Here is a 23453-nt window from a genome sequence, read left to right as displayed (position 1 = left end):
AACATCTCCAGGGATGGGGCATCCACAGCTTCTCTGGGCAACCTGTGCCAGTGCCTCACCACCCTCACAGTGAAGAATTTCTTCCTAATATCGTATCTAAACCTACTCTCTGTCAATTTAAAGCCATTCTCCCTTGTCTTATCACTACATGTCTTGTATAAAGTCCCTGCCCAGCTCTCTTGTAGGCCTCTTTAGGAACTGGAAGGTGCTATAAGGTTTCCCTGCACTCCTCTCTTCTACAGGCTGAACAACCTCAATGCTCTCAGCCTGCCTTCATAGTAAAGATGCTCCATCCCTCTGATCAGCTTTATAGCCGTCCTCTGGACTCACTCCAGCAGGTCCCTCTCCTTCATATGTTGTGGGCCCTGGAGGTGGATGCAGAGCTCCAAAGAGGGGTTTCACAAGAACAGACACAATCGCCTGCCTTGACTTGCTGGTCACGCTGATTTCTGGGCTATAGAGGCACATCGCCAGCCCATATTGAGCTTCTCATCAATCCAAAAGCAACACCCCTTAAAATGGGTCCAGAGTCATCATGAAAGCAGTACCCCCTAAAAGCAGCTCTCCTATCCCTTCCTCTTCCATTGAGCTGTAAATGCCAGGAGCTAGTGATCAAAAAAACCTCAAACCAAACTGAAAGAAACAAACAATAAAAAAATCCCCCAATGCTCACCCATCACACTAAGCAAAATCTTCCATGTGTTTTGACATCTTACTTCTATGTAATAACTGATTCTTCTCATTTAGGGCCACTGGACAATTACATATTTTTGTTTACCTGGATGAAGCCAGTTTCCTGTATGAGGGGACAATTAGGCTTCTGGGTTTTAGCACTTTGTGACCTCCAAGAGTGCACTGTGCCATTTAAACCTGCTCATTCTCTCAGTATTGGGGAAAGATGAATCCTGAGCCTTTACACCCACATCTTGGCAGTCAAACGGAGCACTACATGGATGTGAATCCATTCAGCCATAGCACAGGAAGAACCCAAATCCCAGCATCAAAGGATGCTTCTCTTTTTAATGACACAACATAATAATTCCTTCCTGCCAACAAAACAGCTTCTTAGGTTCACAGATGATCGCTTTTGTTTGATTGTTCATTCAGATATTTGTGTTGGAAACATCGTTTATACTTATCAAAACCTGCTGCATCTTAAAATGTCTTGTTCAGAGAAGGGACTTAAAGAAGTAACCAGGAAAATTTATCAGCTGCTTGCCACATGAGAGGATTAAGGACCACAATTTTTCAAGGGTGTGACAACTATATTCCTTACAGCACATGCAATCTCATGCAACTCTTACAAACAGTCATGTGTTTTGTCTTCAAGATGCAACAATCTGTTATGCAACAAATGTCCACACACACAGAACCATATGAAGACTTGCACTCACAGGTGAGCCAAGATACATTTTCTTTCCCTTTGAAATTTCCCTGAGATGAATGATTCCTTTTTTCCTAACCCCTCTGTTGGCTGTTCTGTTGTACCTGTTCCTGGTTACAGTTCCTGGTTCAGCTGTTGCAGCAGGCAGCTCAATCCTACCTCAGCTGAGTCTAGACAAAGCCAAAAGCAAGAACATCAGTGTCCTGGTGAAGTGCTAAAATGCGCAATAGTTGCCTAGAATTGTAACTTTAAAGGGATTAAAAATGAGCCTATCACAGCGACCAGTGAACAACCCTATGAAAATAAAATCTTCCTTCCAAAAAAATTCAACCCGTGTTTTCTGTTAAACACTTAATCCTCCAGGGCTTGCAGAAAACTTTGCAATTTCTCCTTCACTTTCACCCTTGTTTCCTGCCTCCGGCCTGGAAAGTCTGGTAAGAAAATGAAATGGATTCAACTTCTCCCTTTTAAGATTTTTGCTGTCTTGGAGCTCACATCCCTGTCCCTGTGACAAAGCTTTAACTGCATCTTCCCCCTTAAACCTCTTTCTGTATAACCTAAGAGTGGAAATTCCAGCTGGTTCTTTAACTTGGTGCTGTGGACCACAGAAAACTATTCAGGTGGTCTTAGTGGGCATAAAATGTTAACATCTTAGAAGAAATATTTTATTTTAATTATTGCTGCTATAAAATTAGTGTGATTAATCTTATTTACTACTTCACCAATAGCTATTTAGCTTGAGTCACACTCCTATGAGGCAATAAGTGAGGAAGCAGTGAGGAAGATTTCCAACCCAGAGCTAGGTATGAATCAGTGACAAATCCCAAGTTCATAATTACCACCAGTCTTCTCCACAGACTGTTAGAAAACACAGGGTTTTTTTCCAATGTGATGGGCAACATTCCTTACTTCCCCCAGAAAGACTCATCAGGAAGAGGAAGCACCATCTTATGATTCCCTAAACAGAATCTGAAAGAGATCAACTGAAGGAATGAGGACAGCAATCTTTGGGTAATCTTTAAAACTTCTGTTTAATTCCCACAAGGATGCAGGGGCAAGTTTCCAGAGGTGCCAGTACCTAAAAAGATATGCTTAATGCCACTAAGTGAAAACTAAGATACAAAATAGGAATATTGAAGTGACAGGATAGGACATCATTTCTACTTTCGCTGTTGCTCACCAGTAACTAAGCTCACCAGCAGATCCACAGAGCAAAACAAAAACACTCTGATAGAAATACTTCAGGGAAAAATTGAGACTTGTAAAATCATATATTGAAGTTTTCACAGTACCATATGATTCTGTAACAGAGTTTTCTATATCCTGGTTATACCATTTAGCACTGGAATTAAAGTCCATTAGAAGAAAGGGAAAAAAAGTTTGGTTTTCCTTAAACCCTTTATCCCAGAATTAGGCAGTATTTTGTCTACATTTTTGAATGCACAGGACTCTGTTTTTTAATTGTCAATTTAAAATATGAAATACTTAATATTTCAGTGTCGTGGAAATTAGAATATCCAAACAAATGATCTTTCTTAGCTATGTCACAAGTGGCATTCCATCGGTGACTTGCTTTTTCACAGAAGATTCATTTCCTCTTTTAGGGGCATAAAACACCTTTGAAAATTTCAGCCTAATATTTCCATCTTCACTTTCATTAGTTTTACAAGAAAATATGGCTCACAAAAGCAAAGTCACTTACTAACAACCACATGTTCCCTTAGCATCAGCAGGTCAGTTGGATGCATTTCCAAAGGTGCTGGAAGATTTGGAGCACAGCCTAGGGTAGGCTTTTCAGGACCCTCATGTCTTAAACAGAAGTTTGTTATGGTACCCATGGAGAAACTCAGAGACTGAAATTTCCCAAATCACAATATTTTATAATTTTTCTGTTTGCTTGCTTGCTTTTAGCTACTCTGCAGAGCAAAAGGGGAGTTCATAAATGTAAGTTCATAAATGCACACCATGTGTGTCAGGCATAACTGGCTGAAATAAATTCCTTGCAAAAAAGAGGAAGTCAATATGGGCATAGGCAACTCTCCTATAGGAGCAACACTACACATGCTTTACTATCTTAATTTGAGCAAAGCAGAATAGAGCCATGCCCAGTAAGTGGATGCCTTTGAAAACCATGCCTCTATTATTCATGTCTCTATTACTCAAGTCTCTGCCTCTATTATTGACCGTGTCTCAGAAGGTAGGATCATTGCCAGGAATGTATTTTGAAGCTATCCAAAGCACCAAGTTTGAAACTCTTCAAAATCAAGCAGTTTGTGGTTGTGCTTAGCCATGACCCTCAGCTTGGGTGTCCCAGCCACCCTGTGATAGGGGCACCCTGGATCACAGCATAGAGGAAGCCCTGGAGGAAGCCCCTGGACCTGTGCCCAAAGCCTCAAAACCAAGGACTGGTGACTTGTGGCCAATGCGGGGACCAGGTTCCTTTGGGAGCTGTGAGCACTTCATGTATTTGAGGCTGTCACTTCTTCCTGCATTTTGAGGCAGATGCTGCTCCTCCCAAATCCCATGCTGAGGAGACCACATGCCAAAAGCAGCATGATTTTTTCCTCTTCCCTGTGCTTTTACCAAGAAGGAGATAGCTTAGCCCACGATGTTTTCCAAAGATGATATAAACATTACCTCAGGGAGGCTGTGCCCCCAGTCCTGTTAGGACTCTGTCACACCACATTAGTCTGGGGCACAGGCTTGCTCCTTGCTCCATGGTATAAAACAAGCTCCTTCCAGAAAGAGTTTTACAGCAACCTCGCAGTTGCTTCAAATTAGAAAAATTGGCAGGTGGCCAAGGAAAGGAGTGGGAGCTTGTTCAACTGAGACAGACAGTTACAAAACTCTGTGCAAGAGCATCCAGCCTCAGATAGGTTTTCACAAAGTACCTTTTTTGCCATCCCGGCATTTAAATTTGTTTTAAAGGATTTTGAATCACCAAAAATTACCTGCTGGCTTGAATCTACAACTCTTATACTACCCAAACGGAGCATGTTGCTTTCCCTGAAAAATCAGATGTCATCTACTCAGCTGTGAAGGTAAGTTGTAACTGATTCTGCTTTCCTGAACTGACTTCTCTGAAATGCATTTGGAGAAGGGAATGCAATAGAAAGTTCTTTCAGAAAAATGCATATTTTTGCTGAGATACGTATGATTCTGTTAGAAATCAACTGTTGTGGTATCTCAGTGAAATCTGCTTATGAATCTTCTCTTGTAATAGATGAGTAATAAACTTGGACGTTTATGCACACAACATCTCCATCATAAAGTTAGCAGACAGATTGTTTAAAAATCAAGGATGTAGTTTTCTGGGAAAAAAAAATTAAATGTCTACCTTTCACAGAGTTCAGGGTGATTAAATTACCTAAAACATTTTAAAATTGTTTCTCTATCTAGCGTTAATCTTACATTCCACCAACCCAGACCAGAGACTATTTGGGTTTTTTTGCTCATGAATGATTCCATCATCATTCCAAATCTTCACTTTAACCATAGTTGCTATGGTTTCATTGAAACATGTTTTGCAAAAAAAAACCAAAAAAAACCCCTATAAATACCAAATAAACGGTTTTGCTTCAGGCTTGTGCTTTTGCAAAGTTAAACTCCTGCATTTAACTTATTAAACTCTCACAAAAATATCCATTGGTTATTTTGCTGGTGTGTTTCTTCTGCTTGGTTGGTTTCTTTTCAAAGTCATTTTACTTTTTGTGTTCCCACTGCTACCAGCAGTGTGCTTTGTGCCTATGAGTAGGCTGGTGAGAGAATGTGTGCTGTTAAATACAAATGAAATGCTGAGTGTAAGTGATTAATCACAATCTTGGTCTGGGTAGCTGAGAGTATAAGTGGATTAGCAGTTTCAAGCTCCCTTTTTTCCGCTGGGTCTCTGGTTACCATTACCCAGGAAAGGCTGAGGCAAGCATCGCCTGCTGTCCAAAACCTGATATTCACAGTGGGGGCAAATTTCTCTCACCCACTCATTTTCAAGGAAATGATGAAGGTTTTCAGGCTGGAGTTTTAGGAAAATATGGGTGTAAGAACAGCATTACCCACAGCCCTTGGAGCTGTACAAGCTATGGAAATTCAATAACAGGAACCTGCTTCAGAAACCACACAACTATTGTATTCTATAGCATGCTGTGTTTAAGAAGCAGAAAATCCCTTCTTCCTGTCGTGCCTGCTCCCTGTTTTCCCTGACTTGGTACAACTTCAGCTGTGCTACTGGAGGAGATTCACCCTGGTGAGAATGGAGGGCTGTCAATGCCCCTGATGCTGTCTTCCCATGGATCCCACTGTAAGAAATGTATTTAAGAGTAGAGAAACACAGAGCCGGGAGGGCAGGGAAAAGAGTGCAGAAAATCAAAACTGGAAGTGGAAGGGCTGATATGCCTGCTCACTGTCATGGAGGAAATCCTAAAATCCTGTTCACTTTGAAGCTGCTGTGTTAAGTTTGTGCCGAATGGGAAGCCCACCATCACCATCCTTGCTGAACTCTGGAAAGGTGGAGCTAGGATCACCTCCATCAGGTGGGTGAGGACTACATGGTTTAGAGATTGGGAAGTGTATTCCCTCTCTCAGTGGTTGCCTATTCCTTGTCATTCCTCTACAATACTCCGCCAGTCTCATGAGTGGGAGTAAAGGTGGTAAGGGCTGGTCCTGCTCCATGTTGCTTAATGATACAGGAGACAGGAGGGTTTCTGAAACTGAGTATCTCAGCCAAAGGGACTACTTCTGGCTCAGCAGCAATGACAGGGAATGATGCAAACAAAGAAGGTAGTGTTTTGTTATTTCATCCCCTTCATCTTCTCCACACTTCCCTGTTGCACTTATCCATGTTCAGTCACTGTGACAAGGTGAGGAGGTGTTGTAATTGCTGGACTCTGCCTAGCAGGCTGCTGTGGCCAGAAAGCTCAGCGAGGGTTTCCTAGGGCCATGTGATCAATCGCATCCCGGAGTCCATTTCGGACAGCCCCGCGATGTGGCTTCGGCAGCCAGCAGCATTACAACGCAGTGGTGGTAAAGAAGGTAGAGAAGGGTCTCTCATGAGGGCTTGAGATGGCTTTAATAACATCTTGTCCCATCAATGTTCAGAGGTAGAGAGAACACGTGGTCTGAGTGTGGGGTGCTTTTGTCAGGGGCCCAAGGGTGGTCCCTGGGCGGGGTTGGGGTACAGGAGCAAATAGGGAGAAACCGAGGGAGCGGTCAGGACTAGGGAAGGGAAAAGGGGGATCACAGAATCGGGGTTAACAGGCTACCACAAGGAGGTAGATGGAAACCCACACTTCAGAGGGCTGGGTTTGAGTGCCTGCAGGAGAAGTTCTTCAGTCCCATTCACAGAGCTAACCTATATACTTAGTTCTCTGCGACATGTCCATTCAGAAGTCTCTCCCATGCACTGGTAAGCCTAATTTTCAGAGTCCTTAAACAGATGCTGTATGAACATTACATAAACTGTCATTGCATGATCAAAGAACATCCATGTTACCAAAGGGACACACTACAAATGACAAAAATAGAATTTAGATTCACCAGAAAAAGCTCACAGGGAAGCGAAAATCCTAAGGCTGCCTTCTACCCAAATATTGGTAATTTAAAAAGTGTTTCTGGTTCAGAGAGGTTGCTTGTCACAGATACAAGACAGGTCAAACTCCATTTTCACTGCTGAAGTGGGTTCTCTGTTAACCAAAAGGACAGCAGAGTGATTATGTGACTGCCTTGGCAGAGAAATCTAGAGATTTTGCAGGCTCATCTTCATGGTCCTACCTGGAAAACAAAGGTTGCAAATGAGATAACCACTGGGCAGATTTACATTTTAGTTACAGACATTGGGCTTCAGCTGTCAGCAAAGGGTATTTATTTCTGCTCCCAGACTCTCTAAATTAAAAGGTGCACATCAGTAGTAGTTTCTCTGTTGGGCTGAAGAAGGAATCTAGATTACTCTGATTTCCCAATGCTGAAATAAACAGTTCATGTTCTTCATAAATTAGGATTCACCTTGCACTTCTGGAAAAGCAGTGTGAAACTATTCTTGGTTGTCTACCCTCAAGCCTCACCTGATGTTGGATGCAGAAGGGAAAGCCCAAAGTGATGAAAGCAGAACAGCAAAGTGCCTGATTCAAGTCTTCAAAGATACTTTACAGTTTCACTAAACCTTAGAGTGGGAATAGCGCAATATGTCCAAAGAGTCTACACATTTCTGTGAGGTTTAGGTGTTGGGAAGAACAGAATTGTTTAGTATAAAACTAATCACAGAGGATAATGAGGACCACTTTTAAGGAAGAATAGGCTATGAATAATAGGAAACTTCAGACTTCAGAACTTCAACCACGACATCGACCGGATAAGTTTAACCCATTGTGGTGCCTCCTTAAGTCTTTCCCAAATTGCCTTCATTATTGCAAGCCCTACCCCCTTCATCTTCCTGTTGCTTTCCCACCAGCTAATATGCCCTACCTCCACCCCTCTGCTTTGCCCTTCCCGTGGCCACACTCCCCAATACCCCTGTTGGGATGCTTTCTGTTGCATTGCATTCCCCTTTTATTTACTCCTCGTTACCCCTTCCTCAGCCACATAACCCCATACCCCTGTCATCTAACTACCACCCCCTTTTTCCCAAGCTTTTAATTAATAAAGAAAGGGAAATTCAATGAGGGAGGGAAAGGAAGGTCCCCCTCTTGAAATTTTGCAATTTTTTATTAACAATCTTGTTTGAAAACCTCTGCAGAAGCAGCTACCCGAGCCCATACCCGCACCCAACACCATGATGCCCAGCACCTGCCTCACCACTTTCTTCTGGATGCTCTTGACAACATTGGCCGTAGATGCTTGGTTGGCAGTGCAGCCCAAAGAGAATGCATAGCAAAAGCATCCATGCCAGCATCCAAAAGATGAAAGACTTAATCATAGAATTGAAGAAAGAAAAACCACCTGAGTGGTTTGAGGACTTGCTGGGACACTGGGGATTCACAAAGTGTTTAGCTTCACTGTTGAAAGTTGTGTTATAGATTCTTTTAATTGTTTTTTGTTGTTTGTGTGTGTTCAGTTGCTTAAAACCTTTGCTTTTGAGATCCCTAGGAAAAGCCCTTTTAATTAATATAGAAGGGGGAGTTGTGGAGGGCGATGGGCCTGATGGACAAGGAATGAAAGGAGTCCTACAGTGGGATAAGTCCTAGGTTCCTTTCCAGCTTATGGTGACTGAAAGGCTTCCCCCAGAATGCTTTGTTCTGTTATGTTAATGCACCACAGTTCTGCTCCCCTGGTTGGCTCTGTTGGCCGCCACAACCCTTGTTACCTGATACGTCCTCAGAGTTTCTCTATTAGCTCCCTTACCCTGGACCCCCCATTGCTCTGCCCCGGGACTTCTCTGGAACCTTGCACGAGTGCGGATGCATTAAATCTCTCCTGTAGAACCCTGTGCAAAAACTCTTCTTGCTCATTGTCAGACTGTTTTAGCTGGCTATCCGGTGTGTGTGTGCCAGCATGCTGGCTGCACCAAGAGGCTTCCTTGGAGGCGCTTTTGGGAAGGTCGCAGCATGTTACCAACTAACAGAACCGCAACAGGAAACATATCCTGGCAGTGAGAGATATACAGTTTAAAAAATAATCCAGAGGGAAAGAAGGGAAAAGTCTCACTGGCTGGGATGCTTCACTCACTCTAGGCAAAGCTAGCAGAAATCTGTGGGGAGCAATTTTTCCTAGGCTGAGAGATGTGATAGTCCATATGTTGTGCTGGCTTTAAATGTATTGGCTCATCTTCAGTCTATCTACTGGATTTGTCTTCCTCATCCATGTATCACATCTTTCAGACCCAAATGGGGTGCAGCCTACAGAAATGGAAGCCAAATCTCAAAAACTTAATGGAGATAGTTGATTATGTTTGGACACCATCAGGCCACCCATCCTATTTTCAGCTGACATTCTCCCCCTCTCTTCTGGAGAGACGTCAAACCTGAAATAAGACATCCTGCAAAAAACAGGAATATCTCCTTGCAAGAGTTCAAGGTTAAGTTAAGGGAAGGGATAAGGAAGGTTTAAGGAAGGGAACTGTTCAGTTAAGGGGTTGGGTTTTTTTGATGTATTGTAATCCACGGACTTTGTTTTATTTCTCTCTCTTTTTTTTTTTTTTTCTTCAATAAAGATATTTTTCTTTCAGGAAAAAATGAGAGTGGGGAGAGCATTAATAGCTGAGGTGGGACCTGAAATGTTGTTTAAAAAATGTGCAATAAAAACAGGGAGTGACATTGCTATAAAACCAAGGAGAGCTGGAAGGGCAGAGCTGAAGAGATGAGTGTCCGGCCTGCTCACCCCACCTCTCTCCATTGGTCTGATGGGCCTCGTGACTGGATTCAGGCCAGCGTAGGAGTCCCATCACTGCAGCACAGGGGAAAGTGATTTGTGAGCTGATGAGAGAGAACCTCTCTTGTGTTTTTTACCCCTTGGAAAAAACAGAGAAACATGAACTTTTTCTGGATTTGTCCAGGAAAACTCTCCCTTTTCTTGGAGGGGGACTCTCCTGGTGCTGGAACATACATCTGCTATTCTCACTAGCAGTTACGACTCAAGAATAAAAGTCTTTTTCCTTTTCAGGAGTCTATAAAAACTTGATGTTATGCCAGCCTTGCTAGCCCTGCACTGATGTTCCTGCACAGAGCCACTCTGCTGCCTTTCAATGCACCTGGGGATTGAACCTACTTCCCCAACACATCCCAGACTGCTGTTTCCAATCCTTTTTCACTATCACTAAACAGCAGAAATACAGAGAAGCATGTAGATTGCTCTTTGCATCCGTTCCCTATTCTAGACACCATGTTAGTATTTATTTAACAGAGCAATTGGCTCCTTTGAGTCTCTGTGAGTTCCAGCTCTGCAGAGATGTGCTCTGAAAGTTATCTTCCAGAGACTGTCCTTTTTTGGCCCCTAAACCTGAGATCATAGCCCTGCATTAGCAACCCTCCCCATCCCACACATCTTTGCTTGTCTCCTCCTGTGAATTACCAACCTGGTAGCCTCCTTCTCACAGACATTCAATTTTCTTGGTGTGTCTGTGTGTGTTTACCCAGGGTAAACCACTTTACCACTTCCTCACAGGACGTTCCTGAGGAGGGCCTGCTGGCAGCCGCTCCTCCCCAAAGTTACAGTGGCTGATGGGCCATCCTGTAGCGCCACGATGCTGGCCGGGTGGCTAGCTCAGGGGCCGGGCACCAGGCAATAGCCCTGTCTGCCGCAGTAGCAGAGGACGGGTGCCGAGGGAGAGCGGGAGGCTAAGCGAGGTCCAGGCAAGGCTCACTTTAGCCACTGATGGAGAAGGTGCAGGGAGAGATGAAGCAATGAGGGACTCTTCTCGGGGGGGACAGGAATGGGTTTATTGCAGCTGGAGAGAGACAGGCCAAGAAGAGCAAAGAAAAGTCTCAGACAGGTGGTTTTCTACCCCACTGCTCAGGGTGGAGCAATCATAGAACATCCAGTAACAGAACAGACAAGGGGTGTTACATAGGCAGGGATACATACAACTTAACCCATGGGGAGAGAGGTAGGCAGAGAGGGTGAGCACGGGCCAGTGGCAGAGTGATGTGGTGACCAAGGGATGGGAGAGCGGTGGCCATCGCAGACGTGCAGGGTGTCACGTCTTTCCCGCCTTGGCCAACAAACTTTCTTGCCAGACAGCCTGAGAGTGTCTATGTTGTGGCGGGCAGCTATCTTAGCGTTCCTGGGCCTCATGAGAATTAAACCACTGGACCTTTTGTCCAACAGGGTCCAGGACACCCTGGCAAGAGCCATGGCTCACCGCAACACTGTAGCCTGCTCACATGATCTGGGAAGGCACTCTCCAGCTTCTGGACACTGATTTCCCAGTGGAAAGGCCAAGGCTGCTTTGGCCTCTCTTAAGTTACTGTTTGTGTCATTCAGTGCAGACATTCCTGCTAGAAAGTGGTGATACATATCTGCAGATGACCTCTGAGCACCAGCTTTGCAGTGAGGCAGCAAGAAACTATTCCAGGGAGAGGCAGCAATTTTGTCGGGAATAAGATGGTCTATGCTCCAGCAAAACAGCTAGCATAAAGGCCTGGTGTCTGGATCACAGCTCCTGCTCCTTTCCTGGAAGAAAGGAATTTTCGTTTCTTTCCCTATCTTGGGTAAAGGGAAAAGAAAATAAAGAAAAAATGTTCCATTTACTGACTCAACTTCATCGTCATCAACTTTACCATGTGTTCAAGTGTCCCACATGGGAATGCAAAGATCAAGTAATGTCAATAGTCAGACACATGGAAGCAGTTTAGGCAGGATGAGCAGGACCAGTGGTCCTGGCTAACTGTGAAACAGGTTTTCCTATTCCTTCTCCCCTCCTTCCTGCACCCCCAGAGAGAGTGAGTACTCTCGGTCCAGGGTTGGCCCTTGGTGTCTCAGAGGGGCTGTGCTGCATAGCCTCCATGGACCTCCATGCTGTGCAGTGAATATTATTTGATTCTCTAGAGAAGGGGCTTCATTTCTCTGTATTTTAAGCTTTACGGATGGATTATGCTGCTTTACACTGGACCAGGGTTTTGGAAGCTGCATTGGAGACTGCCTCCAGCTTTTTAAGGAGAATTGAGAGTTTCCTCTGCAGAACTGCCTAGGATGGCTATGTTCATGCTGACAGGCCACTTACCTCAGTCCTAATTCAAAATTTCTGGTCATGGAGTTTCTCAGACAGAAATACATGACCTTGCACTGTGTCACACCTGAACAGTGCAGCCTGCACTACCAGGAGCTGCCTAACTTGTAGGACCTGATCTGTGCAGCTGGTCTGAACCTTCCTGGAGTGTCTTTCTCTGACAGATCTAACAGAATATGCAAAAATTTTTATTAAATACAGATAATCCTTAAACTCACCTGGAGAAAAGATCCAAGAAAAAATATAAGGGCACCTTGGGAACAGGAGTTCTTAGAAACCACCAATTATCTGTAGGTACAAAAATGCTGTTAGTGAGGATTTTCTTGTTATTCTCTAAGTCCGTGAGAGACTTTTCTCTCTCACAGAAGAGGTAGCAGGGAATGTAAACAACCAAGCCACCTGCAACATTGGAAAGTCTTGTTTATGGTATAGTAGAAAATATTTTGATAATGGATGTTTTAGGATTTTGGCCAATCACCCCCAAGGGGTGGCTGGTCCTTTGTCCAATTAGACTATGAAGAAAAAAGTCTATAAAAGAGTTTGTAAAATAATTAAATAAATCAATCTTGCTGCACAATTCCTGCCTTCTGGATCTTCTCCTCCTCCTCCTCCCTATGGCTGCGGGACATGGTGATATACCCTAGGGCCCAGGCCTGCGGTAATAATTATCTTGTATTCTCCCTCTCTGCAGTCATGCTCTATCCTTGAGAGTCAGGGCTTCTATCTGAGACTTTTGATTGCCAAAGGCTCAGAAAAAAATGTCTGAATGGTGTGTGTAAAACATCTGCTTCTGCAACCCAACAGGGCATATATTAAATCCCTGCAGTGAAAGTCAGGTCACAGCTGAGGTCAAATCAGTCCTCACAGTTCCTTTGGTATGTGTGATATAAGGACATGCACAGATCGGGTCTGCTGTGGGTGCAGCTCCAGGGATGCCCAGGGCATATTTGGATTGCTGTATCTGGCAGGTTTTAGCCCCAGATTTCCCCTCCTGCAGATAAGGGCTTGAAGCCAGCAGGGTTGTTTTCATACCTCCTGAACAAGTTAAACACCCATGAGAAGTACTTTGATGTGATGTGTCTCTTGGCCATTTCTAACCTGACTCAGCAATCAGGAAGTTGTATCACCTCTGCAAGGATAGGCGAGGGTTGTAAAACATCTCCGTTCCCTTAGTTAGGACCATTTTCTTCATCAGAAGGGATGGCCAGGACACTCATTGCCATCAGTGCTCGTGCTTGAGCAGCCTCTGCATCGACTCTGGCACAAGCTTTGGATTCCTTAAGACTTGATGATCCCATAGCAGAAACAATTTCTCTTGCATGGAAGAACTGCCAAGACACCCTTAAAAGGAAGGCTCTGCCAAGAGAACACTGCTGGAGATGCTCACCACTGCTCCATCCTCCCCAGGAACCATCCTGAGCAAGCCCAGGAGCAGACGTGTGTCTCCCCTGCCCCACCGAGCCCCAGTGCAGAGGGGAGACAGCCTGATCCCTTCAGACCCCATGGCCAGAGCTGGGCAGGACCATGCCCTGGCACAGAACCCCCCCATCAGAGCAGCCCGGCCAGCCATGTTCCTGTACACGCCTCCATTCCAGGCTGTCAGCGGAAGCAGATGTTTCTAATTTATCACTAAAACCAAACAACTTAATCCACCAAATATGCAGCAGTGGGGGGTGAGGAGGGGCCCCTTCACTTAAAGCTGATTTATAAATTGGACGATTAAGCTTAATTTGTCTATGAATAAGGCAAATCTGTGTCAGATACTGTTACTAATGCTTCCTCCCCCTAATTTTTGCAAGTCCTAAACATCCAAACCCTTTCAACCTGAGGCGGTAGGACACATTCCCGTTCTGCTGGCCAAAAGCATCTGGCACTGTTTCCTTTCGTCAACAACTCCAATATTTATCTATTTAGCCCTTCAGAACATTATTTGGGTGTAACAGATGTTGCAGCCCTCTGTGGCACAGGTGCCAGAGGCAGGCCTCAGCAGCAACCCTAGTGTACCCCTTCTTGCTTTTGGGAGTGTTATTTCCCCTTGGCTCGCTGGTAGTGATGCCTGGAGGGCAGCCTGGCACCAGAGAAGCCTGTGCTGGAGGCCCCTGGCAGTGGGGACTGTGCTCAGGGCTTGCACAGAAACAGCATCTTCCTCACTCCACAACATGGCTGAAGGCCCTGATGGGAAGGGTCCTGAGTCCAAGCCCATTTCAGATTAGACTGAGAAAATTACTGGGTTTGCCTATTTTGTATCAATCCTGGAGGTCATGGCTAACCTCAGATCATCTGTATTTCAGCACATGCACAGCTATCAATCCATCCAGCTACAAACCCTTCTCCTACAACCAATACAGATGTCCTGCTTCTGCTGACAGCCCTTCGAACCACCAGTTCCTACTGCTCATAGCTTGTGTCGTGGTTCATGAAAAAGGGTTCTTCTCCACGCAGCTGGCACTCAGCCACAGCATGTCTGCCATGCACAGCAACAGTGAAGCAATAGCAATGCAGTAGCCTTAAAAAGATCTTAACAGCATAAGCCTTGTGTGTCTGTGAAAGGTAAGGGGAAAAGGCAACCCCAACCAGCAGTAGGATTGTCAAAACACCTGGGCATCCACAAAACAGAAAACACCCGGTGCAGGAATGGGAGGGCGTCCTTGTGTATGGCCTCAGCAGCCCACAGACCCCCACCCTGTGGTGCCAGGCTGGGAACACCAGGACAGCAAATTGCCCTGCTAAACCTAGCCTGGTGACAAGGGGAAAGAACAGCTGTACTGATTTCTTCAGCTACATCTCTAAAAACAAGGATTTCATTAAGTGTCCTTGCCTGGTAGACATTGCAGTGCTCCTTATTCCTCATAAGCCGCTGCCCCTGCTGCAGAGAGGGACCCAATGGCACAGACTGACTCCCGGATGTCACACACAAGAATAAGTCCCTTCAACCCAGGCATGTGGGTATCTGTACTGCAGCCATGGCATAGCACACTGCTTTTGGACATTTGGGCTTTCAGGTTTAATTGCAGAAGTGGGTTGTAAGAAAATGCAAAATAGCCTTGTATACAGCTCTCTGCTGGGGTCACTGCAATGGTGATAAGGCTGTGGGATGCTGTTGCAATGACCAGTGCCCCTCTCCTGAGCAGTCTCTTTGGCTGTAAGCAGGATCTCCTGGGGTTGTAGCAGTCAGGAAATGCTTCTCCTCCATTATTTCTATTAAATGGTAGCATTAGACAATGTACCAGAATGTCAATGAACTTCTCTTCAAGTCCAAATATCAGGTAGGCTAAAGGGAGGAGTGAAAAGGAGAACAGAAGAAAACCAGAAGGAAAGCAGCAGCAGCAGCAGCAGCAGCAGCAGCAGTGGGAGCAGGAATCAGAGCCCTTAGTGCTCTGCTACAGCTGCTACATTCCCATCCCTCCCATACACAATATGTATAGAGAAGCTGGAAAACAGCGGGTTTGAGAAGAAAACTGAGGACACCTGGAACAAAACTGAGCTTGAAAAGAGCTGAAGCAATTCTAGTTTTTGTCTAACAAAAGAAAACACTTTTTGTAACACAGTCCAGACAAGCCTGTATCACTTTAACAATTTTAAGCTACATGCAATGGAAGCACCAGAAACAATTTATTCTGCAACACTGCAGTCTGCTTTTCAGTCATGAAGCCTTTTCCCAAATGAAGAGATGCCATTCAATTAATTTTTACCAGTGATACAGCCCTTTACTTCTTGAGAACTGGGCTGGGCTTCAAATGGTGATACACCCTGTAAGTGGCTTCTCCTCTACCTAGTTATAGAGGTGCCTTCCCTCATTCTGTACCTGTAAGGGATGATCAGAGATATCCTCATGTCTGAAAGCTTTGTACTTGCAGGAAGGAAACTAGTTGCAGCTCATTGCAAGAAAAGAACATTTTACTTTGATGTTTTAGATTGCTTGGTCTGAAATAGCCTCAACCTCACTCCAGACCTGCTGAAAACTGATGCATTTGAACAAACCAAGTTGTTTCAGATTTCCAGATATATCTTGTATGTGATATTCTGAGGCCCTGGATTTTATTTCTGCTTATTTTTTCCAAGGTTATAGAGAAGAAAGGGCTATAGATTTAACTAATGGGAGATTTGATTTGTGCATAAAGGACCATTTTCTTAAACTGTCAAAAGATTAAACATAATGTTTTTCAATCATGTTCAAGGTACATGAGCAGCAGATTTTTGATGGGAAAGTGGCACAAGATACTGATAGAAAGCCTGCTCTCTAATTCCTGGGGAGTTTATTTTGCCTTCCTACCTCTGATGAAGTAGCAGTACTTGAAATAGGTTTTGCTTTTGGCTGAAAATACATCCCACAATGGAAGAGAATGGATGTCCTTGCCTTAAAGCATCTCCAGGCTTCATCCATGTTGTCTGACCTCTGAGACAAACAGCAATTTAATAAAAAATCCTTTCTGACCCTCAGATGGAAGATCGCACAGCTCCTCAAGTAGAGGCTCAGGACATTTATATCTGAGCATGAAACTTTCTTTTGATGGGTTTTAATGTTACGTGTTTTTGCTATTCCTAAATTATACAGCTCAGTGAAGCATTCAAAAACAAGTGTTCAGCCCCCCTGGGGTATGGTACAAGGCTTAAGGATAAGCTTTGATGTGGATATAAAGCCATGGTGGCTGTCAGATCCTGAGTCATTTTCCAGTGGCACCAATGTGACCAGAAAGGGAATATATATGCTTCCACATAGTTTTGAGCCAGAACTTCAACTTCTGCTGCTGTAAACTAACTATGCTGCCTTTGCAATCAGTGCAGCAGTACTGGTGTATATCAGCTCAAGAATTAGCCATTCAGATTTCAAGACTGAGAAGTAATATGGGCAAGATATTACACACTACAGAGTTTAAAAGATTTGCCTTTTACATTTTAATGACATATTAAATTATAAAGTCAGAATTCTTCCTTTTTTTAATGTGCAGTTTGAAACATCAACAGGAATTTGCAGGTCCTGAGTCATTGCCCATTTTTCCCTAGTCCCTACACTAGCTGAGACAACATGAGTTAGTATCATTAGCATCTTGCCTCAAGTGAGAAATTGCTGCAATCCTAACTTGGCTGGCTTGGCAGGCCTAAGCAGGTATGCAGCAGAGTGTCTAGAATGGGGGCTGGCAGTATGGGACATCCACCATAAGGGTTGCAAAGGAGCTTAATTGGATCCCTCTAGGAAAGATAACTAGTCTAGCATACATCTGTGGCCCATGCCATATTTTTTTTGGTTTTCACTGAAGTGATCCATCATTTCCTAGCTATATGCCACATATATATATATACATATATATATATATATATAAAACACCATGGTGGGACCATGTATAAAATAGCATTACTCACCAAAAGCTAGATGTAAGATCAAAGTGTAAGGGCCATGCTTATGAGCCACTCGTTTAAATATAAACATTCTTGTCTTTCAAGAATATACTGTCTCGCCTTTCAATTCTTCCCAAGCCCTCCTTATGTATGAACTGAATTTCAAAATGAAAATTGATTGCAGGTGTCTAAAGTGTATTTTTCCAGGCCTTCAATTTAAACAAGTTACAGCAATACTCACCTTCATACAGTTTTTGATCATTATGATATGAATTCTCACTGACAGCAGTAAAGACCATGGGGACCTTTCCTCATTTCCAGAACCAGCTTTTATTAATTTGGATCCCATTTTAGACTGTCAGAAGGGCTGTTTTTTAAGGAGAATCATTAATTTGATGATCCCTAGTACAGCTGCCTACCACATGTACAGCAGCAGTGTTAGCACTTCTTCATTTTCCCCCTCTTTCAGCCTCAGCACTGGAACCTATTACATGGCTGGCATCTCATAAGTGCTGCGTTACATCAAAAAATTACCTCTAATAGCAAGGTAGCTATTAATAACTAATAGTGCAGAGAGCTGACAGCAGGTAGGATGCCAGCCCTGAGAGATGACCACTCAATTTCTTACTCTGCACAGACTGTGATCTCTGGCAAATGTCATCCTTGTGCCCTAGGTCCACATCTGTAAAATAAGATACAATGTTTTGGCTTCCATGCCAAGTAAGTATAATCAAATGATTGGGTGATCAGCTACGGCAATAACCATGAGTTTGTAATTACTTGGGATAAAAGATGCAAAAGTCCCTCTGGATCGTAATCACTGATGCATCTCCTTGCTCTTGGAGGTAATGGGGGTCAGGTGTGTTGTATGGAATGGAAACCTCTGAATAATAGTCATAATTGAAGACACAGCTGCCAGCTGATTTGACCTGCTTAGAGCAGATGCTGGATGAGATTAACTCCAAACGTCCCTTCCATCCCAAATTGCCCTTGTGACTCTGTTCTAATGCCGCACCTCTACAAATACATTCTCTCAGAGAACTGGGGACTGTGGTGCACACACCCAAAGCAGTGCTGCAGGACACAGCCTGCCTCCATCAGGGACAGATCAAGCCGTGATGGTCTGAACCGATTCAGGGCAGTTTGATGCCTCCACCAAAAGCACTTTGGTACTTGTGGCCCCAGACTCATCCGAGAAACAGTATAGGTGTCTTCAGGTGGAACTGTGCCTCCATGGAGCCAAGCAATGGCAGGTTTATCTTCAGATTAACCACCTAAAGGTAATGAAAGTTTACCATGTTGGGGAACATGCTCTCTAGTTCACATTTACCTGCCATTTGATCTTACATCACCACTGCATCAGTATTTCAGTCCTTCTTGCCCAGCCTTTATGTGAAATAGCAAAATTAAGCCTTGTGGTTCCTATGGACTCTCTGTGTGGCATCTCTCATGAAGTAATAAAGTGTGGGCTTTGCAAAAGCCTTGTGCACTGACATTGGAAATAATAGCTTCTGGGATATGTATTTGGGGTTTTTTTAAAAGCAGTGAGTAAATTAGACGATTTCCAGACAGAGTCTGACCAAAGTAGTTTAATGGACTGTCACATCACACCTGAGGACCTACTTTCTCAGGGTCTCAGAGATAATCATAGTGCCACAGCAGCAGAGCAGCACTCCCAGCCTGCAGACAGCACAGCACAACCAATCTCTTGGGTAGAAATATAAGTAAGAAACATAAGACTTTAATTTAAGTATAAGGATCTACACTTCCTCTGGGGGGGAAAAAAAGAAAGAAAAAATATTTTTACATTTTTGATGTGGTTGATCATGACACAGACTTCACTCTACAAGTCTAGTATTTTTCTATCTGTGTTACAGCTCATGGGGTCCTGACCAAGCTTCCATGTTCACATTCACAATTGCAGCTGTAACTGCAACCCTTATGTTTGAAACTGTTTTCTTAGCTCTGCATAAACATCTGTGAATGTGTATACAATAACATGCAGTAAGGCAAATGACATTTGCAGTTACCAGCTGCCTTCCAGTTGTGAGGCAACATTACACATGGCTACAGCAGAGTGGAGCACCCAGAGGCTTGCAGTGCTTACACAGTCGTGGTGTGGCTGAATTGGGCTGGGGATAAATGACATCATCCATGCCTGGGGGCTGCGAGTGCACTGCCCAATGGCTTGTTGCTTCCTTAGTCAAAAGCCACATCCCTGGGGCAGAAACCGAGTCATGCCTGGGAGTAATTAATTTGCGCTCAAATTAGTACTGTGGTTTAGATGTCCCTACCAAAATCAACTCAGATCGGCCCTCAGAAGTTAGGTATATATTCTGCTTGCCTCAAAACACTTCACAGAGCAGCAGATCACAGGTCCCAGGCAGTTTTTGAAGTTTAGGCTCGTGTAGTTACGGACAGAAAGCTGGACAGCATCCCGACACGCCCCACTCGCGGGACTGCGGCCTGCAACCTGGGCGTGTGCGAGCAGTCTCTGTGCCAAGCCGTGCTCCTACACAGCAGATCACAAGGTCTCCAACATCATAAAACAAGGTTAAAAGTCAAAAATGCCAGCTATTTTCTAAAAATAGGAAAGATGAGCTGGGAGAGAGGGAGAAAACGCTTCCTTGCCGATGGTTTAGCAGCGGGAAAGAGGTCCAGCACATCAGGCCCACCTCAGCGTGGCCCAGCAGGGGAGTGCTGCACCCACCTACGGAAATGAGTCCTAGGGATGAGACTTGAGCCCACTGAAGAAAAAAGGTGTTCTGGTATCTTAAGAACAACACTTGCTCTCACACTAGATAGCTTTCAAACATGTATTTTAATTAAAAAAAGAAAAGGTAAAAAGTTTGAAATTCAAGATATATGATTTGATAGTGCCTCATACTTTGAAACTGTTAGTGGAGAAAGGAAAAGTGAAAAGAGCAGGAAGAGCTGAAGGAGCCAAAATTAATTTATTGTGGATTTAGGGTTTCAGTATTCAACAAAGGAAATGGATATAAATGGAAACTAAATTGAAACTGAGGTCTCTCTCATTCAACAAAATATATTACTGCTACTAGCCAGCTACAATATGGAAAGACAATTTAACTACTAATAAACAACTTTGAAGTTGTACTTGTGTTTTTGTGTCTTAATAAAGCTGGAAAAAAAAGAAGCAACAATAAAAGCAAAACCCAAATCTTAAGGTTCAAGAAAAACATTGATAACAAGTATATAAAATGTGTAGGGAATTTTTTCAAGTCCACTGTTCACACAAGGGAATAACAAAAGAGATCATTTGATCATTGTTCATTAAAAACCATTATTTCCTTAATCTAGAAATGCTTGCTAAAAGTTTTGAGGGCTTTTCTATTTGTTTCTTTTATGTTTACATTTCATAAAGCCAAAAAAATCACATTTACAATATTTTAAAGTTTGATTCTAGACTGTAAGCTTGTTTCTCTTTTTCCCTCTTTTGCTACTGAATACAATGGAATGAATGAGGACTTTGATTTCCCTTCTTATCTTCTGCTCCTTTAATGTGGTTTTTTTTCATCTTCTCTGTAAAACCTTCGTCCTTATCGCCTGAGAATTATATGACTATGTTTAAACTATTGTCTTTATTCTGGTAGATGTAATTTTTAAATGAAGCAGGATTTTTTTTCCTGAAACCTTACATTTACCTATTTTAAGCTACAAAATCTTTTTGCTTTTCTTCTTTGTCTCACTAGTTGTTCTACTGAGGACTTGTTCCAAAAGCTATGCTTGTTTTTATGAAGTTTAGTAAGTTTAAGTAGCCAAAAGCAAAGAAAGAGAGGAAAAAGTAGTAAACAGATCTTTTGCGGAGAAAAAAAGTCTGAAAACCACTCATTTTGCTTACAGGGGATTCATTGCATTTATAATGTTCAAAATGCTAAACTTCAGTATGTGTTACATTTCCTGGCTGGGATACAGAGATGTTCCCAGAATATCGAGGTCTGAAATAGAAAACCAGCAGTAAACTCATCTGGAACACAAGGAACCTCAGCAGAGGGGACAGAGCTTGAGAGCGCTGCCACTTGGGAGCCATGAACTGAAATAGAGAAGCCTGTCATCTTTGTTTTCTTTTTAAAACATGTGAACAAATTAAAATCTAAAAGCAAGCATTGTGTTTTGATTTTGCTGTGCCTGTGCTAGCAGCATTGCTCTCGTGCCCTCCCGGTGCAGAGCACACATGCCACAGCTCCTGCGCTCCCGTCGCCTGCTCTTATGTTACTGCTCAAGTATGCATTCAGAAAAGAGCCAGCAGATATAGTAGATTTATTCTAGTTGTTGAGGTCAAGGACTCCTTTTTTTTTTTTTTTTGATTCTGCAGAGAGGGAACTCTTTCCTCATAGCACCAGACAGGCTTTCTGCTTTGCAGTCTACTGTCAGTGCACACCACAGATAAAAAAACATCTGAGAGCATTTTTAAAGGATTTATCAATCCAAAGCACCGGTGAGCTATGTGCTGTCTCCAGTGTCAGAGTTAGGAGGCTTTCAACAAGGGACGATACCTGCACAAAGTGCAAGCCAGAGGCTCCAGCTGCTGCAACCTTTTGCAAGCCATGTAAGTAAAGGGCTTTATTTTGCTGAAGCAAACTGTATATTCTCTTGCCTCATAAAAACTCTGAGATAATCTAAACTTGAGATGAATTTCCTAATACTAGTAACATTGCTATCCTGCTGTCCTTTTGAATAATGCATGTATGTCAGCACAATAAATAAGTATCCTACCTTGTTTTGCTTGTGAGTCTTGTAAGGAGCAGAATCTGTAGCACCTCAGGCAGGCTCTGTTTGTTTTTCTGATCACTGACTGTTTCTGTTCTCTGTTTGTGATCAGCACAGAGACCTTTCTGATTTCTCTGATTTCTTTGATTTCAAGGACAATGAGAAGCAGGCAGGGAAATGCAAAGGCTGTTCAAAGGAAAACAAAGAGCATAAAAGTAGTTTATAAAGTGTTGTCAGTGAACCCAAAAGTGGTATGTAACCCCCAGGTTGAACTTGTGGTCTTGTAGGATTTTATGTGCTTTATAGTGAGGTTTAAGGGGTCACAGATTATGTGACTAAGAGGAACGTGAAATAACAGAAGAAATATTTTGATTGCTTTATAAAGTGTAACTTTATGTTTGATAAAATGTAACTTTATGTTCAAGCTCACATTTAAATCTGTCACTTTCTGTATAGTTATCTGCAGCTTATGGCAGGGGACAGATCAACTTTCTGTGAGCTTCACAATATAATTTAAAGTCATGAAATATTTCCTTGTTCTTTATGTAGTTCATATACTTATTGGCATCAATAGGCCTAGCAGAGAGAGGTTGAAATGCCAAATTTCTCTTCCTGTCTTTGAAGTGCTCCCTGCCATTTTGATTGCTGCCAATATATATGGTGATAAATAAATGGAAGCTGTATTAGGTTCACTTACCAGGTACAGGTGGTACTACCCTGAGACAGAAATTTCATGCACTCAGAATTCTCAGTGTCTTCCTGTTCAGAGAGTCTCTAGTTCCCTTGCATTCCATATTTAAAAAGCATCTGATCCCTATGACTTTGCACATTCTATTTGGCTCACACTTTTTCCCAGTTCCCAATAACTTTTAATAGGTCCTTTCCCCAGACCCACATGTCTGAAAGGTGCAAACCTGCCCTCCAACCCTCACAGTGCAACCCTCCAACCCTGACACATACCCACAGGTACCCAACCCAACTTTATTATTGCAGATACTCCACTTCAGTCACCTCTTGCATCAGGTGCTCAGAGGAACATGGATGCTGCCCTAAATACCTTACCACCTCTCCCAGCCCTCCTCTTTCCCTTCATTTCCATGGCAATGCAAGATCAGCATGCGGAGAGAGGCACTGTCCCTTAAGGGAGATGCCCACGATTCTTTGAAGGCCATGGGAAGGCCGTCCTTGACGTCAGCCAGGCAGTCAGACCTGGGTGCCAAAAGAGCAAGGAAATTAATAGACCTGCAGGGCTAGGAGATGCAGTGTGCTGCTTCCAGGGATGTTAGGGAGTCACCTCCCTGAGCGAGGATGGGGAAGGGCTCTGTTGAAAGAAGTTTTCAGGGTGATAAG

General features: G+C 43.5%; 1 protein-coding gene and 1 long non-coding RNA gene across 4 annotated transcripts in view; one reads left to right on the top strand and one right to left on the bottom strand.

Annotated features, from left to right (window-relative positions):
* Nucleotides 1-6380: 6380 nt before the first annotated feature.
* Nucleotides 6381-22284, bottom strand: LOC109144910. Its single transcript, XR_002045950.3, has 3 exons — nt 22110-22284; nt 12254-12323; nt 6381-7147 (listed from the first exon to the last, which is right to left on the bottom strand). It is a non-coding gene; the product is annotated as an uncharacterized LOC109144910 (long non-coding RNA).
* LOC104690722 (complement C1q tumor necrosis factor-related protein 7) overlaps nt 21383-23453 on the top strand; it is a 100930-nt gene continuing 98859 nt past the window's right edge. Inside the window, exon 1 of one of the 3 annotated variants that reach the window (XM_019286996.2) lies at nt 21383-21942. The gene's annotated coding sequence lies outside the window, so the exon portion shown is untranslated. The remainder of the gene's footprint in view (nt 21943-23453) is intronic. The other 2 variants (XM_010401881.4, XM_019286994.3) reach the window with 2 other exon arrangements.

This window comes from Corvus cornix, chromosome 4, assembly GCF_000738735.6.
Source record: "Corvus cornix cornix isolate S_Up_H32 chromosome 4, ASM73873v5, whole genome shotgun sequence".
In the NCBI taxonomy this organism is placed as follows: Eukaryota; Metazoa; Chordata; class Aves; order Passeriformes; family Corvidae; genus Corvus; species Corvus cornix.
This window is presented reverse-complemented; position numbering and strand designations above follow the sequence as displayed.